This window comes from Uloborus diversus, chromosome 7 (assembly GCF_026930045.1).
Source record: "Uloborus diversus isolate 005 chromosome 7, Udiv.v.3.1, whole genome shotgun sequence".
In the NCBI taxonomy this organism is placed as follows: Eukaryota; Metazoa; Arthropoda; class Arachnida; order Araneae; family Uloboridae; genus Uloborus; species Uloborus diversus.
In genome coordinates, this window is record NC_072737.1 from 4,948,419 (window position 1) to 4,964,870 (window position 16,452).

General features: G+C 36.3%; 1 protein-coding gene across 1 annotated transcript in view; it reads right to left on the minus strand.

Annotated features, from left to right (window-relative positions):
• LOC129226065 (SEC14-like protein 4) overlaps nt 1–14,703 on the minus strand; it is a gene marked incomplete in the record, with an annotated part of 76,639 nt that extends 61,936 nt beyond the window's left edge. Inside the window, 1 exon segment of the mRNA XM_054860647.1 lies at nt 14,486–14,703.
• Nucleotides 14,704–16,452: the final 1,749 nt, after the last annotated feature.

Consider the following 16,452-nt stretch of genomic DNA (forward strand, 5'->3'; position numbering starts at 1 on the left):
GGAGAAAAATGAGATTTTGAAGGAGTACATACTAATGGAGTGTCCTTAAATGTTGTCGCAATTTTTTTTCAACATTTTTGACCCCCTACCCTCTTTGTCACAAAGTGTCACATTTCATCTTACTCCTCCTCTTGTCACATTTCATTTTTATAAACACATTGTTACAATGTGTGATGTCACTTGTCACCCTCTCTCTTCCTTTGTCACAATTTCATGAACCAGTCTCCCCCTCAAGACATGACATCACTTGTGGATGACCCATTTAACAATATTATAACTGCCATTTGCTAAACAATTATGTTTTTAACACAATCACTTAATATAGTACATATGCTTATGTATCTTTAAATAATAATTAGAGAAACCGACTTTTGCAGCTGCGAGTGTGGTGGAAGGACATGCAATGATCATGAAAAAATAGCCAAGCCCCATTTAAGCATGTTTTACTTCAATTATGAAATGTCTTAGTCATCTAATAATATTGTTACAAATTCTGTAAATAGTAATTATTGTAGTAACGTAACCTGTAAATAGTTTCCCGTAATGAATATACAACCCCTTTTTCATATGGCTAAAGTATACGACCCCTATTTCCTTTTTGTTCATTGATAAAATTTGATAACGGTCTACTACTTTACAGAAGCGTGTGGAATATTGGAGAAATTTCTTTTCGGTGTATTTAAGCCGTTAGCGATGGATAAACAGTTAGTTTCGATTGATATTTCGAACTGAGAGCATTTTGCTCTGTTTATAGCGAGGCATTTCGCTGTGTTGTTTTCGTATTTGGAAGTAAATACGTGTGTAAACGTTGAGTTTACGGTGTTGTGTGATAATTGCTTAATTGCTGATGAATAATTTAGCAGTTGTTGAAGATCTTTCCTGTACATAGTGTAAATAAATTTCCTGTGTTTTTATCAACGTGTGCCCAACGTGGGGCGCCAAATTGTAACGGATTCGGTGCGACTTCCACTTTCTTGAAATGAAAACACAGTTCTTGATAAAAGCACAGGAAATTTATTTACAATATTTTCACCCCTTCATCACGCTTATACCTTTGCCATTGTGACAACGTTAAGTTGTCGATCGAAGTATTTCAAGTTACTGTCATAGAGGAAGACGATGTAGTCTTCAACTAAAAAAGAAGGAGTCTGAAGGAGTTCAAACCAAAATGAAGGAGTTTGAAGGGCCCTTCAAAAAAATTTCCCAATTGAAGGAGTATTGGAGGAGTTTTGAAGGAGCGTACGAACCCTGGCTAACCAAATGACCTTTTAATTTTCTACTACGAACAAGCAAAGCCGTGCGGGTACCGCTAGTTTATAATAAATGACCTATAACAAAAACATTGATTTTAGTTCAGACAGTTTAATTGATTGTTCTGCACATCATTTATTAGAGCTAAGTCATTTGTTGTAATTAAACACTCACTCATCATTCGAAAAATCAATCTGTCGGCGCATCCGAACAACTTTATGTGCAGGAGGCTACCGGCAAACTTCCAAATACGACAGTTCTTAAAAATAAATTTCCATTGTTTCTTCTTAATGAAATTTTCACAAGACAGAAACATGTGCACGAAAAGGGATAAAACCTTTCGTTTCATGTCCATTGTATCAAGAATCAATTCCCTATCCTCACTTAATAACGATGAAGGTAAATTGAGGAAAAGTTTCACTTATGACTTTGTTTAAACATTTCCGACATGAGTACAAAACAGGACAATCTTCTGTCGAATAAAAAACGATTAAAGGAGTATGATTTATTTTCTTTAATTCCCAGCATTATTTTTTTTCACCTTGGCCACAAAATTATCATTTAAAGCTAAATATTTCTACGATTGCATGAGATGGCTTAGATGCCTGATCAAATACGGATTATGTGCATATGCAATTGCATATTTTTGCTTCTTTTGATGTTAATGCACATAACTGCATTAAAGAAGCAAATTTTCAAAACAACGGCATACTGCGTTTTCGTTCGCTTTTAAATTTTTATTTTACTTTTCATAAAAGAAAGAGAGTACAAAAATCTTTTTTATTCTACACCAGCGGTACCTGCACGGCTTTGTCCGCAGTAAAAAGGTCATTTGTTTCGCCTGTATACTTACAAATAATGGATGATGAGTTTGCTCGCCCATGTTATAGTAGTTCGCTCGTCCACGCTATGATAATATGATCGTCCATGTTATGATATTGTGCTCGGTAAAATGTTCTGAAAATTGGAATAGAAAATCAACAAAATCGAGTTTTCGAAAAATCGCTTCGTGGTGCATACCCCCATGCTACAAACTAATTTTGTGCCGAATTTCATGAAAATCGGCCGAAAGTTCTATGCGCTACGCACATCACAGGCATCCAGACGGAGATTCAGACTTTCAGCTTTATTATTAGACAAGTGGTACCCGCACGGCTTTGACCGTAGTAGAAAATTAAAAGGTCATTTGGTTCGTTTGTATGTTTACAAATAATGGATGACGAATTTCTCGCCATTCTGCTATGTTCATTTGCTCGTCAATGTTACGGTTCCACGTTATGATAATTTTGCAATTTACTCTTCCACGCTGTGATAATTTGCTCGGTAAAATTTTCTTAAAACTGGAATAGAAAAAAAAACAAAATCGAATTTTCGAAAAATCGCTTCGAGTTGCACAACCCCATGCTACGAACTAACTTTGTGCCAAATTTCATGAAAATCGGCCGAACGGTCTAGGCGCTGTGCGCGTCATAGACATCCAGACAGACAGAGATCCAGACAAAATTTCAGCTTTATTATTAGTAAAGATAAGATAGGGATAAAGATTAGGAATGAGTCCCGTTGGTTTTTCTACAGACACCACATTATTTGTGCGCATGAAATTCCTCATAGTACTATTTTTTGTGCATATTATTACCAAAAAGAAAAAAAGCAATACAAGAAAAAAAAGGGGGGGGGGGGGGAGCCATTCGTGCTTTTTAATTAGACGCAAAGTTTTATAGACTTATTAAAGTTAATTTTTAGTGCTCTTTTGCATGCATATTTTGATGATTTTACTGTGGCTATGATCCGGGTTCAATTTGATTTTTAACTTGTACTAAGTGTCTTTCAGTTAGATTAACTGCACTTTTTCGCTATCCTCTTTCTATTTATTCATCTCTTCTCTGTTGCAACAAAGCCTTTATTTCACATATAGTTTGGCCCAACAATGGGGTTGTCTCCTTCAGTCAAAAGTACTACTTTTAGTCACTGAAATTGATAGAATAAGCAAAAAAAAAAAAAAAAAACCATGAACCCAGAAAAGTTTTTCATTTTACCAACAGTTATTTTTTAATTAATTTTTTTAAATGTCCGATTTTTTAAACAAGGCGTGGTCTTGATGACGTCAAACATGATGCACTTTGGCGCATCTTTCTATCGCATTTCCACTTTATGATAACCGAGAAGCGAATTAAAATTGCGCTCTACACTTGCTGTCAACCCTATCGTTGCCAATACACGTGAGTAAAGATGCGAATTAAATACTTTGCTCTGTGACCGGCAACCGTGAATGGCATTTCATCATTTGTGATGTCATCGGCAGAAGCTTAAACAATGAAAGCGCACCGATTTAAGTAATTTTTTAAACATATTAAACTTAAATGCATTATTTAAAACATTGTCAGATCCCATGTTTTTAAGCATGCTCTTTCAGGAAAAACACTTAAAATTTTGGAAACAACCCCATTGTCTCACACGGGCGGATGTTTAGAGGCTTTAACTAATTTAAACTTATGGGAGAGCCAAAATTCTCAATTTGTCGAATGAAACTCCAAATTTCGCTACATGATGATAGTTTTGTCGAATGTAACTACAAGTTTTGTCGAATGATGATACTTTTGCCGAAAGTGATCTCCCGTGACATCTCATCGGAGTGCCCAACAGTGGGGGCGAAAAAGCACTTAAAAATATTTCTTTTTTCCTATATTCAATCAATTAAGGGTTAATAAATTTTCACAGGCCTACTTCTTAGGCAATCAGAACTGAAATTGTAGAGTCCTTCAATCACTACAAAGCTGAAGGGAGCATTTAGAAAGTTGAAGAATTATAAATGCGGGAATTAAAAAAATTGCTTTTAAGCAGTCTATAATATTTTTTCTTATAAAATGCGGGTACATTTAACTTCTCTCGTATCCAGCAATCAGTAGCATAACTAGGGGTTGGCAGGATTGGCTCTTGCCAAGGGCGCAGCAGACAGGGGGCGGCATTTCAACTGATTAAAAAAAATTTTTTTAAAGGTTTTTTTTTCTTTTTCTTTTTTGATCATAGAACTTGAAAAAAGCTTTAAAAAAATGAAAAAAAAAGAAAAAAAGAAAAGCTCGCAAGAAAAAGAGCTAGAGACATATACATAACATCTACTGAGAAGGAACATTGGGCATCATTGAAAAAAAATTCTAAAAAAGAAAATAAGAAAAAAAATTAAAAATTAATTTGAATTCAAATTATGTTTTTCGAAATAACGTGTGTGTTTGTGCCTGTGTGCAGGCATGAGTGTGAGCATGTGTGTGAGTGAATGCTTCTGCGTATGCGTGTGTGCGTGCGCGCGTGTGTATGTGCGTGAATGTGTGTGTGCAGGTGTGTGTATGTTGGATATGGACGCAACATGGAAAGGGTTTTCGCTAGAGGAGCAGCATCGGGCAAAACTGTCAAGTGAGAACAATAAGCAATGTGATTGCTCAAAAATTACAATTGAGCCTCCTATTTGTCGAATCAACTAATCAAAATGTTCAAAAAAAAATCAGGTGACTTCTCATGTGGGCGCACCGGGGGGGGGGGGGGGGGGGTTGGCGCAATTTCTTAAGTTCGCCAAAGGCGCTAGATTCCCGTAATTTCGCTACTGCCAACGATAGTAGTTCGACGAAAAAGAATGAAAAATCGAATATTCATACCGAAAATCGGTTTTGATTAAAAATGTATTATGTACTCTTTGACATTTTTATTAATTAGTCATAAATGGTGAGTAGAAAGACCCTGAAAGGTAATGAATTAGCTGCGTGAATCTGCGAACTTTAAACCCTGAGCCAAAAAAATCGAAAAACGTATTAATTACATATCTGTAAAAAAAAACAAGCGACAGAGGTTTAAAAAACATTTTTCAGCGCTTTTGTCGTTTTCGCCCCACTGTGCGCCCCTGCGGACGTTGCTTGCAAATATGCACATGTCTTTTGTTTCTAATGCTCGTCGAAGTTCCGTTCTAATAAAAAATAGATAGGCTAGATTATTCTTGAACCATTTTACTATGGATAGTACAACTATACAGCATTTTTCTTGAGCAAACCACCTTTTTTTTTTTTTTTTTTTGGCGTAACATAATTCTTTGGTGAACATTCCATTTTTATTGGCAAACTTAATTCTTAACTATTCTTATGCTTGTTTGTAAGTATGCAGTTTCATTTACTTTGATTTTAATATTTTGAAATTCAAAATAAACAAGCAATGAAATATTTTACAGTTTGCTCCCAACCTTCCCTCTCTCACAGCTAAACTTGTAAAAAATAACTTACTGTGCACCAATATTCATTTTCTGTCAAAAAAAAAAATCGTTCATTTTTTGCAGTTTTTCCGAAAAAAAAACTTGTGCTTCAAGGAGGTAAAAACGAATATGACGGGACATAACGCAGATAAAAGTTAAGTCAAAAAAACAGTAAGAAACGAGAAATCGTTGACCATATGCTTATTTCATTAATACGCAGTTTCAAGCTGTTTTTCTAGAAAGAAAAATCTGACTAATTGGTTACAAATTAACGACAATTATTCTTAACAGCGAATGAAGACCCCCCCCCCCCCCGGAAGATTCCAGAACAAAGGTTTTGATTTGTGACCTTGAACATAACAAAGGGCCACACGAATCGGCCGCGTGGACACAATATGCCAAGCGTGCAGTTATCATTTGGGAAAGAGAAACAATTAAGAAGTAAAATCCTGAGTCTTTTACAAAAAAAAACTAACTTCCTCTTTTATGTAACCCAAAGAACTAAATACCTTTGTCTTCGCTTTAACGTTTTTCACCTTAATTCTAAACCTGGATGCAAACTACTGTTAGACCATCGATTACATGGAAAGGCTAATATCCGGTTTATAGGCGGAAATGGACGCATCTATTAGATTATAGGGGTGTTAGTTGATTTGTTTCACATGTGCACTTTTGCCTCTCTATTATTTAGCCTTCGTTTTGTAAAAATAAAAATTTGCTCACAGCAACATTTTTTATATCTAAAGTATATTCGATCTATATTCTCACGGCAAAATTTAATTGATTTATTTATTCACAACAAAGTTTTGAGTTAACCATTTTGCTTTTACGTTCCTGAACGAAATGAAAATATTTTCTTTTCTCTTTGTTTCCATGGTAACTATTTTTGTTTTCCCTTATTTTCTTTTAGGTTGCGTTCGATGAGCACGACCGAGAGCGACCGGTTAGTTAATCACGTGACAACTAATGATCACGTGCTCCAATCAACCAATCAACTGCTTAGAATGGTAACCAGTGAGGTAACCGGTTGATCATAGAACGCTGCGGTAAGTAACCGGTTACTTACTGGTTAACCGGTGAGGTTCGTCGAACGCACCCTTAGAGAATGCAATAAATGAATAAGGCACTAGTGACATTATAAAACGCGCGCATCAAAATCCCATCGTTATTTTCCCTTCTCCCCTGCTGGATTCATTCAGATGGAATAGTCTTTTCTTGGCAGATTGCCAAATGACATACAATCCGCGGTCAAACAGTAGAGTTTCGCTATCCAAATTCCTTCAATCCAAAAATTCGGTTAATCTAAACTGGATGTTTTTTTTAATTAATTCATTTATTTTTTTAATGAACTAAAGGCTGAAGGGAACAAAAACCATACTGCATTGAACTATCAGCCCCCCCCCCCCCCATTTAGTGGCACATCTCAATGTTTGAAAACAAGTAAATGGCGCCCAAATGGGAGATTACTGTAACCTCCTAAAAGTCTTCATTCAGAAATTTTGTCTGACGATTCGGCAATTTGGAGCCATTATTGCAGTATTTCATTCAGGCCCATTTTTCCGCATGGGCGCAAATGGGGCACTAAGCCATTGCCTCCAAGTTCAGCCATGAGGTTTACGCGCTATAACGCGTTTTTTACTCAAATTCACGGGAAAGAGACGCAACTTCCGCGAAAAATCGAGGGTCCCTGGGACCCAGAAAACCCAATAGATAAGAACCAGAAAAAGAATTGGAGAAAATGCTAAAGATCTATTTAGTAAACGCTTTTAACCTTCGATGACCAGCAGAGTCAACAGAAAGGGATTAAAATGACCCTTTCTTTATCAGCTATTCAAACACACCCCTATTGTTGACCAGTCAATGGAATGATAAGACTGGCGCTTACAGTGACCTCCTGGGCAGAGCTCAGGGAGCAAGTTCATAATTAGCTCATTGTACAGTGCCCACCATTCATTAAAATCACATTCGTTCTGAGGACATTTGATGACATAAACCAATTGGCGAGATACGAAATTATCATAACGTGGAACCGTAACATGGGAACAAGCCAATTGGCGAGATACGAAATTATCATAACGTGGAACCGTAACATGGGTACAAGTCAACTGGCGAGAAAATTCACCATACATTATTTGTAAATATACAGGCAAACCAAAAGACCTTACGATTTTTCTATTACGGGCAAAGCCGTGCGGGTATCACTAGTATTTAATAAATGAAAAAAAAAAATCTCACTTTCTTCCCCTGCAAAACCAAATTGTATACGAACATAATTTTTTCTACAATGAATTTTGCTTCGCTGGTTTTATTTCTAACTAGTGATACCCGCACGGCTTTGCCCGTAATAGAAAAAATCAAAAGGTCTTTTGGTTCGCCTGTATATTTACAAATAATATATGGTGAATTTTCTCGCCAGTTGGCTTGTAAAAAATAAAAAGGTGTTGAAGTTTAAATATACTCTATGAAAACGAAATAAACTACTTAATTTATTTTTGAGTGTTTTAAAATACAGTTGACATTTTACACATGAGGCACATTTCGTTGCTAAAAAGACGAATGGGCGAATCTCAAAAAGAGTTATGGCCACCACTGAAATGTCCAAAGTCGATTTTATAATATGACCAATGGGCGTATCTCTACAATAAATTTGTAAAAAAGTTACAGTCCTTCACACTGGTGGCAGTTCTCAAGCGATGCAGTAAACAGATAATCTTTGAATCGGGTTTCTGCCAAATGCTTAAAAGTGAGATACTGTTTGACCCACGGATTGTATGGAATTGGCAAACATCCAGTTAAGGCGACTCCATCTGAATGAGGGGGAAAATAAAAATTTGATGCGCGTATTCCGCTCATTTGAATGAGACTCTGCTTAATTTAGAGGCTGACATACATCTGCAAAATCTGACATCCCTGAAAACTAATAGATGCTTCCATTTCCGCGTGTAAACCGGATGTTTGCCTTTCCATACAATCCGTGGTTAGACAGTAGGCCCCTTCGTCTTTTTAACGACGATTTTTATACACGAAGTGTTAATCAAAACAACAATACGCCAATATTTTACAGGGGTGATTGTGAGTTCATCAAAAAATACCTGAAAGTTTCAAAGCGAGACCATGGGGGGGGGGGGAGTAATCTTTGACCCTTATTACTTAAGTGCACATTTGCCATAGTATTAAATAGTTCTGAGTCAAAATATTGTATGTACATGTGATTAAATTTTTAATGGGTTCAAAGTTACTTTTGAGCTGGTGTTATACAAATTATCTTTACATTTGTTCATCTTAAAAGATAGGTGTCCATCTGGAGGCTCTTGCAGGTATATTTGATGAGTATTATATAATTTTAAAAAATTGCGGAGGTAGGGAGATAAAAGCATAACAAAAAAAAACATAATTCCGGTATTTTCGGACATAAAAATACCGGAAATACGTCCGAAAATACCGGAAATTCGGTAAAACACCGGAACACAATCACCCCTGATTTTAATAGAATTGGAGAGTGAAGATTCCACATTGTGTGAAAGCATTCAATATATTTTGTAACACTTTCAACATGTTCCTTTTTTTCTCTACAGTGCATCGAATAACATCAAGCGCTTTTCTGACATCTATTGAAAAGGGCAAATTTGGCAGATTTCCTCATTGTCCAAGACCAATTCACTTTTTGGTGTTTCTGGATCATTTTTTTAAGTATGATGTAAAAATTTTGATTTTATAAAACGGCGATAGTGATTTTATTAACGGAGGGTTTTAACATGTTTTGATATTGCAATGATTCTGTTCTTTCAGATTTGATTTTAAAAAGCGGCTGATTTTATACTCCAGTAATTTTATTAGTGCCGGATACTGTACTGTACTCTAAGAATAAGCTCCCCCTCAACTTTTATCTTATGAATCATTATTTTGCATCCCCAATAAAAGGAGGGGAGGAAAAAAAGGGGGGGGGGGCTTTTTCCCGATCGCGCTTCACAAGTTCTGAACTTCACATTTTTCTTGTTAAATTGCTTATGAATACTTGAATTTTATACAAAAGCACTTTAACCTTGTTCTTTTTCTAGCAATCCCTCTCTTTCTGATGGTCTATTTTTATTTGAACTTGCAGAAGTCGGGTATTAATCGATCGCGTCATTTTAAAAATGGCGCGATTTTAAAAATAGCACAAAAGCCAAAACAGATATTTTGAACGAGTCAAAATAAAATTAAATATACTGATTTAAGGTTTCAAATGAGCAATTTTCACACTCACTCATATGAGAAAATGTTTCGCTTTTGCGTTCGCGATTTTTGCGTTGGGTTCATTCGCTTGAGATTTTTTAAAAATTATTATGTAATTGCTAATGATAACTAGAGGGGAGGGGGCTGTTCGCATTTTTTCACTAAGAAAAATTTCCCGGGAAAAAAAGGTTAAGAGAGTGCTTTTTGCTTGATCAATCAGATGCACTTATTTTTTATTTTATGATAAAATCCATTTTTCAAGTAAATTTTGAGTTAATCGCATTGTAAGTGACCAAATAGTTTCTCACATAACTAAGTCTTGCAAGTGTATTATTTGAAAATAATTCTACAATGACAATCACAAAAAATTAGGGCAAAATTAACCCATTTATTTTATTTCATGCCTCCCCCCCCCCCCTCCCGAGTATAAATATTTTTATATTATTCATTTACACGCTAAAATTTTCTGTTTAAAATTTAAGGGACTCATTTTTTCCACCAAAGGACCCAAATCTATTTCATTAATGGGTCCCTAGGACCCAGGTTACGGATAGTTGAGCGTGAACACTGGCCATACAAAGAAGCTTTTAGTGTTCGTTTGCTGTTCTACCGTTCAGTAGGAATGGTTTCCAAATGTTAACATATCTGCGGCCTTTTCTCTTTTCTTTTTTTGATAAAGTTTAAAATTTTTCTTTTTACTCACATTAACACTGTTCAGCTCACTCTAAGAGTATTTTATCTTGATATATCTCAGCAGGCTCATTCTTTCGAATTTCTCAAAGGGCAAGGGCGCATACTCAATGCATTTTCTTTATCGGAAAACGATGAAAACTACACCCTCTTATATGTAAAAACATTAATTCTTCAAAACTGGGGGCACCCTAAATGACGGACATTCATCGAATATTATCAGGCTACTGTTTGACCATCGATTACATGGAATAGCTAATATCCGGTTTATAGGCGGAAATGGACGTATCTATTAGTTTATAGGGGTGTTAGTTGATTTCTTTCAGATGTGCACTTTTGCCTCTCTATTATTTAGCCTCAGTTTTGTAAAAATGAAAATTTGCTCACAGCAACATTTTTTACATCTAAAGTATATCCGATCTATATTCTCACGGCAAAAATTAATTGGATTATTTATTCACAACAAAGTTTTGAGCTTACCATTTTGATTTACGTTCCTGAATGAAATGAAAATATTTTCTTTTCTTTTTGTTGTTTCCATGGTAACTATTTTTGTTTTCCCTTATTTTATTTTTGAGAATGCAATAAAAATGAATAAGGCACTAGTGACATTATAAAACACGTGCATCAAAACCCATTGTTATTTTCCCTTCTCCCCTTCTAGATTAATTCAGATGGAATAGTCTTTGGTTCAGATCTTTAGTTCAGTTTCAGATCTTTAGTTCAGTAGTTTCTTTAGTTCAGATGGAATAGTCTTTACTTGGCAGATTGCCAAATTACATACAATCCGCGGTCAAACAGTAGGTCTAGGTCGGCATGGAATAAGTGACCAGGAAGGTGCGTACGTGAAAGGGCGAAGGGGCTACGTGACTCAAAAACTGCGTACGTGCGTCCCCTAGCCCTCCGTGTTGACCAAAGGTCAGGCACCCCCTTTTAATAGGACCCACCGGAGAGACCCCGATCCGTATCCGTACGGAAGAGGGAGGGAGACCGAAGAGAGAACTAGACAGTTGCGGTCGCCGAGGGAGCCGGTTTTCTACGGGACCAAGTTGAACTTCAGGAATCAGGAACGGGAGAATTTGGGCCCGTGATCCTGAGCAAGAACTTTACGGTCGAGAGAAATAGTGCCCGGTGTAGAGAGTGGACTGCTGCGGGGTTTGTTACGATTCGGCGCGACCGTTTCGGCGCTGACCGTTTCGGCGCCAGATTTTTGCATTCTGAACTTTATGAATTTCAGAAATTTTAGTTCAAAGAAGGAAAAAGATTTCTGGAAGAAGAATGAATTTAGCGCTCTAGAAGCTAATTAAAATTTATTTTAAAATTTACAGTGGGGGAAAAGAGGGGGCCTATGTGATCCACGTATGTTTTACTGCGATAACATAAAAGAAAATATCTTAAAAAATTAGCAAATAATGCCAGTACCAGTCCTACCTCTTTGTCGATTTTTTTTTTTTTTTTTTTAAATCAATGCTGAGCCGTTTTGTGTTTCTGTGGTGATTACTTCTTTGTTGTAGCACCTATTGGAAATAATTTTATAAGTCTTCTTCACGTGAAAACACGTTTCAAACTAACCAAAAAGCTCGACTTAACTATTACAAGCCCATGTACGGACATCCAGGTAAATTTAGGGCAATGTTTGATTTTTTTTATTGACTAAAAAAATCATTTATTTTTTTAAAGTTAGTTCTAAACACTATTATTTTTCTGTAATCAATTTATAAATTTTTTGTAAATTACTTTTTTTTTTTTTTTAAAGTTTTATTATTATTTTTTTTTTTTTTTTATTATTATTGCCCTTTTTTTGTTACGAAATAATCAGTCGACAGTTTAGTGCTATAGAACAATTACAGGAACTAAAAAGACACAAAATATTTTATTTTTATTTTAAAAAAAAGTTTAAAATATTTTTTGTTCATTATATTAGTCTTTATGAAACTTAAAAGCAATAAATAATAATAATCTTTACATAATAAAGTTTTTTCTTGTCTATCCTGTGTTCAAAGCACACTACACAACTTAACTTTGTAGAGAGCAGGGTTACGTGTGAGTTTCTCAACACGTTAACTTTTTCCAATAAAAAATTCATCTTATTACTAGTTGACATTTTTTAATTTTTTACAGAAAAGATATTTAAGTAAGCGCACAAACTAATGATCAGCAACGAAAAAAAAAATCAATTTAAATTGAATCAGTTTTATATTTACATTTCATAGAAAAATGTCAATGCTGTTTCCTAACTTATCTACTTCGAAAAATTATGAAGATTTTTTTAACTTGCATGTTATCAACTAATAATAAAAAAGAAAACAAAATACACCTTTAAAAATATTACTTCATAAAACTTTTTACAAAACTTAAAAAAACAAAAGATATCTTGAATTTTGAAGCAATGTTTGGCAGATTTACATGCTGACAATTTCGATTTTTGAACAGGTCGTATTGAAATGGGCCGCGCCGAATAGTCCCATTCCGACTGCTGTGAACGGGAGAGTGGTGCCAGTGTCCCCAAAGTGGATTTACAAAAACCGTGAAAGACTAAGCAACATATATGGTATTAACGTGTACATATGTGACTAGGTGTTATATAAACTAAATAAACCGACATTTAACACAGAATTTGTATGCCTCCTAGAACCTAACTAATATAATTCAAAACGATGTGGGGGACCTGCAAAATTCCCTTTGCCAATGGCACCCCTACGTCAAAATCGGGACTAGATTGCGTTTTTATTTATTTTTTTCTCTCTTTTATCTCTTTTAAATTATTTCTATTTTTTTCTTCCACCCCTAAGTCAAAATCGGGACTTGATTGCTTTTTTATTTATTTTTCCTCTCTTTTAAATTATTTCTATTTTTATTTCTTTTAAATTATGTGAAGGTATGTAGCATATGCTCATATTTTATTGTTCAGTGAAATGTGAATGTCTTCATTCGGTAAAAAGAAAATTTCTCCCACCCCGTCCCAAAATTTTAAGTTCGAGTCGCCCCTGGTGCAGAAGCAAGACTTATTCTTGTGATTAATTTTACATTTGAGCTTCGACATCATTTAATTCTCTTTCTTCTTCTTCTTCCAGAAAGTTCTCGAAAGGGTTCTCGTCAAACACCTAAAGCAGGGCCGCTAAGTGCTTGGCTATTGTCAGTTTGATCACCGGGGCCCCTTCTCCCATAAAACTTATAAAAGGTATGTATAATTCCTATTCAGAGCCGAGCCCTCCCAAGGGAAGGGCCCTTTTTTTTCGATTAGGCTGACATGACCTCTCAGAGGTGATAGTGCATTCAAGAAAAATTTTCTAAAAACAGTGTGAAATTTTCTGAAACTATGAGGAAGCTTGACGTCCCCCCCCCCACCATAAATGCTTTTCAAATATGTATACAAAACTCATTAGAATCATTGGGAGAAAAAAATATTTTAAAAGGTTTTTTTTTTAATATAATTTTTTAGTTTTAGAATGTGTTGTCAGACCAAAATTTTCGGAATTTTTTCGGATGACAAATACAGTGGCGTACATAGCCCCCCCCCCCATCGTAGCACGGAGGGAGGGGTGAAGCAAGAGGTATGTGGACGCACTCTTTGATAAAATAACACAATGTTAAAATTAAAGACAAAAATTCCTATGGGGGAGCACTTTTAAATTTTGCGGGGGTGGGGGGGGGACCGGAGTCTGTGTACGCTATTCTGCAAACTGGAGTTCTATTCGACAAAATTATCATCAATCGGCGAAATTTGGAGTTCCATTCGGAAAAATCATCATCATTCTACAAAATCTGGAATTCCATTCGGCGAATTACGAATTTCCGCACCCTCAAAATTTTTAAGTTCAGGGCTCCCTTGCTCGTCGGCCCTGACCTATAGGACCCCTCTAGGTGATACTGTCAATATCCCTCATTTTGCTCCTCCTAATGGCTACAACCCTTTATTTCCCTTAAAAATCGGTTAACCAAGCTCACGGCAACCTGAATACGAATAAAATATAATTTTTCTATTAATTGTTTTTCCCCTCCTTTCTGTGTTGAACAAAACACATCATGCACGAAAATACCCGGTTTTCGCGGATAAAAATTACAACAGCATGAAGGAGTCAAACGCAAACCACTTACCTACTTTCTTGCTCGGCCACAATCGTCTGCAATCGAATCCGCGTCCAGTCCAGTTCTAAATTCAGCAAAAAAAATAGCAACTTTTCAGCAGCGACAAGCTCAATGCCAAACAAAAAACAAAACACAGAGTTCAGCGAATAAGGTCATCTCGCCCGACCTATAAGCAGTATCACTTCACGTGAGGATATATGCCTTGCATTGAAGGAACATTTTTATTTTCCTTTTACATTCGACCTGCCGCGTCAAAGATACTCTGCAGGTACGCCATCTATTGGTGGCACGCGACACTCATCCGAAGGGAGAAACGATTCGAAGGTTAACTTGTATTTTGATGCTAATGAACCATTCTTGCTAATGAATCGTTCGTTTTTGAACATTGTTGTTGTTTTCAGCCTTTTCTGTCAGTAATATCTTTTCTGTGCCATCCGAATTTTTCCGTCTTTTTTTTTTTTTTTTTCTAAATTCTTTGAAAGATTCAGTTGGTGACTTTTTGCTCAGAATCGAGGTCGTTGTTTTCACAATCAATAAGGAAAATTTCTTCGACTGAAGAGCTTGAGCTTCGTTCGCTAGTTAAAGGGTGTTTCGTAAACGTTCCCTCTCCTCCCTACCAACCTCCGCCCGCCCACATTTTTGTCTGGATTATTTTCATTACAGAGGTTACCAAGAGATGAAAGGGGGATCAAGGTAAGGTGACCAGATTTTGGTAAAGCGAGACACCATTGACCAGACTGGAAGGATAGGGGAAGGGGGGGGGGGGGCTCCAATTAAAAATTTGATCTGCATGGAGCAACAAAAATTTTGTTAGAACGAAAAAACAGTATTGTACATGTTTATTATTATTATTATTATTATTATTTCAACATTGAGTACAATTTTCAAAACAAAAAAAATTAAATTAATTTTAATTTTGACATCTTGAATTCAAATTATGTTTTTCGCAATCACGAGTGTGTGTATGTAGGCGGGTGTGTTTGTGTGTGGGGGGTATGTGTTTGTGTGTAGGCTGTATGTGTATGTGTGTGTAGGCATGTGTGTTTGTGTCTGTGTGCTGGCATAAGTGTGTGGGTAGTTGTGTATATGAATATGTGTAGGGGTGGTATGTGTATGGGGGGGTGTGTGTGTAGGCATATGTGTCTGTGTGCAGGCATGAATGTGTGGGTAGTTGTGTGTATGTGTTTGTGTACGTGTGTGTAGATGTATGTGTGTGTATGTGTATTTGTCTGTATGTATGCGTGTGTATATGTGTTTGTGCGTGTGTGTGTGTGCGTGCGTGTGTAGTTGTGTATGTATGCGCGTGTGTGTAGGACATGGATGCAACCTGGAGACGGCTTTCGCTATAGGTGCAGCAGAGGCGTAGGAAGTCTATAAACGTAGGGGGAGCTGGGGCTCAAGATAGGGATTCAAGGGACAGAAGCAGTAGCGCCACCAGATTTTTTTTTGGCGGGGAAGGGGGGGGGAGCACTTGAAAAAAATTTCTTATTTGAAACGATTGTCGATCCTTTCGTCTTCCTCTCCCTTTCCCAGTACAATGTTTTCAATCATATCTAATATATAAATTGAGGCAGTGAGAAATAAAGGGATGTAAGTGGATATCTTCAACTTTTGAGTAAAACGCGTTTAAAGATAACGTCTCAGGTAAGCCTTCATTAATATTTTTTCTAAATCATGCTGTACAGCAGCACCAACCAGCGCTACTAGTATTATCTCTCACCCCAAGACAGAGGAAAGGTTTCTCTACTATTTGTACTGGTTATCTCCAAATTTTTAATTTTGCTACTTACATCCTCTTGCTTCTCACCGCCTCAATAGTATATGGAGAGAATGAGGTGATAAAACTTCTGGTTTTTTTGGAAGGGGGTCGGTCAGTTCTCGAAGATGAGCACACATCAATAGGGGGGTCCTGGGGCTTCAGTCCCGGAAAATTTCCGAAATCTTAGTTCTAAAAACGTAGTTTAGACGGTCTTTGG